At 61.1% G+C, this 2,265-nt stretch overlaps 1 long non-coding RNA gene across 1 annotated transcript; it reads left to right on the top strand.

Moving 5' to 3' along the window:
* The first annotated feature begins 609 nt into the window (after positions 1–609).
* Positions 610–1,302, top strand: LOC106695973. The gene is made up of 2 exons (XR_001346929.2): positions 610–743; positions 1,015–1,302. It is a non-coding gene; the product is annotated as an uncharacterized LOC106695973 (long non-coding RNA).
* The last annotated feature ends 963 nt before the right edge of the window (positions 1,303–2,265 follow it).

The raw sequence follows: 2,265 nt of genomic DNA, 5'->3' as shown, positions 1-2,265 counted from the left end.
ATCCCTCCCCGACTGAAGGGAATCCAGAGTAATTGACAGCGTCGGGAGCTTGTTCTCATGGGGACGGGCTGGCCATGTTAATTTCAACATTAAGAACTTGGGCTGCCCTAACAGTCTGCTCAGTGGATAGCACATTGGCCTGAGGGCCGAAGTGTCCTGGGTTCGATTCCAGTCACAGGCACATATCGGGGCTGCAGGCTCAATCCCCAGTGTGGGGCGTGCAGGAGGCAGCCAATCAATGGCTCTCTCATCATTGATGTTTCTATCTCTCCCTCTCCCTTCCTCTCTGAAATCAATAAAGAATATTTTTTTTTTAAAGAACTAGGGCTACAATAGTGAAAATACTTCTCGAAATGCACAGCCGCCTGAGCGCCCGGCCCAGCCCCCGGTGCTGCCATCTAGGAGGAGGGTCGGCGCTGCAGGGCTGTTGTAGCCACGGCGCCCAACCATCTCCCATCTGCCCTCCCCCTGGGCTGCAGGCTGACGTGGGCCAGCCCTGGTCTGTCCTCCACGGGGGCCAGCATGGGCGGCGGAAGCTCAGGCCCCGGGACTCGCGGTCGACCTATTAACCTCTGCAGGTGACACGCTCACTGTCACCTCCTGGTCGTCCCTGACGCAGGCCTAACCATGCTCTCCCGTCTTCGCAGAGGGGACAGGGCGCGCCCGCCCGGGAGCCGGTGATCAGCAGCGAGGAGCAGAAGCAGCTGATGCTGTTCTACCACCGCCGGCAGGAGGAGCTCAAGGTGCGGGAGCCCGTGTCCACACACATGTACATGCACATGCACACACACGTGCACACACACATGCACACATGTACATACATACACACACACACACGCTTCCCCCAGGGGTCAGCAGTGCTGCAGGGGGACTTTCCAGAGCTTCGGCCTCGCCTAGGCTGTGGTCCTGCCAGGCCTCCTCCCCGCCGCGCCCCCCATAGAGTCCAGAAGCATCTGCTTGGGCTGGAGGAGGTTACAGGCTCATCTTCCGTCTCAATAAAACATTTCTTTCCAGAAACTGGAGGAAAATGATGACGACTCGTGTTTGAACTCTCCGTGGGCCGACAACACTGCTCTGAAAAGACATTTTCAAGGCGTGAAGGACATCAAGTGGAGACCAAGATGAAGCTTCTAGAAGCCCTAGCTCACCTCTCTGTAGGCAAACAGTAACCATAGTAACAGTGATGACGGTGAACACAGAAGGGTGGCACAGCCCTCGTGAAAGACGTTGGGATTTCCAGGTTTCCTAGTTTCTGAGTTTGAATTTTTATGATAAAATGTATTAAAGGTCGTAGAACTTAAACGCGTCCTCAGAGAGTCTGCCTGCGCCTCCACCCGGGCGGTTTGTCTGTGAGGGCCTCCTGGGGCGGGTCCCAGGATGATGGCTCCCTCCTTCTGTCCTGCGGGTCCTGGCATCTGCTCTCAGCCGCTGCCCTGGAGCGGAGCTCAGCGTCAGTGGCCACTAGAGGGCGCCGTCGCCTCCCCTGTTTTCTTGGGCTGCAGGTCTGTCCGAGGCTGGAGCCTGACAGCTCTGGTCAGAGGTGAAGGTCACCCCCTGGCTGAGGCTCCACCAGATGGAGGGGCAGTCGGTGCCGTTTGACCTGGAACCTGATGCGTCCCCAGGCAGTGCCTCCCCCCCCACCCGCCCTCGGCTCAGCTCAGCTCCCTGCTCCCCCCTCCCTGCTCTCAGCTCAGTGGACACTTCCCTGGACGCAGACCCGACCCCACCGTCAGCCCAAGCTCGTCACTGGGAGGGTCAGTGGCGGGGACCTCGTGGACTGGACGCAGACCCGGCCCCACCGTCAGCCCAAGCTCGTCACTGGGAGGGTCAGTGGCGGGGACCTCGTGGACTGGACGCAGACCCGGCCCCACCGTCGGCCCAAGCTCATCACTGGGAGGGTCAGTAGCGGGGACCCCGTGGACTGGACACAGAGCCGGTTCGCAGCCCTGGGCCTCGGCTGGGAGCCCCAGCGGGTGCCGTGCGCCTGTCCTGTCCCTCACCCCGTCCTGGGTGCTCCAGTCGCGTGGTCTCTCTGGGCCCTTGGCTCCGGCTCCCATCCTGTTACCCACCGGCCCCGGCTCCCCTGGGATGTCCGCCCCTGCGGCCCGAGCCTGGCCCTCCTTGTCCGCCGTCCGGTGACTTGAAGAAGTTGTTTCCTATGTTTTACTCATTCGTTTCACGCAGGAGGGTGAACCCACGCTCCTCCACGTGGGCCGGAAGCAGCAGTGCCAGGGCGCGCTGCAGACCGCGCTCGGGCGGCCACTG

Source organism: Myotis lucifugus, unplaced genomic scaffold (assembly GCF_000147115.1).
Source record: "Myotis lucifugus unplaced genomic scaffold, Myoluc2.0 scaffold_5949, whole genome shotgun sequence".
In the NCBI taxonomy this organism is placed as follows: domain Eukaryota; kingdom Metazoa; phylum Chordata; class Mammalia; order Chiroptera; family Vespertilionidae; genus Myotis; species Myotis lucifugus.
The sequence above is the reverse complement of the archived record's forward strand: the minus strand, read 5'-3'. Positions and strand labels throughout refer to the sequence as shown.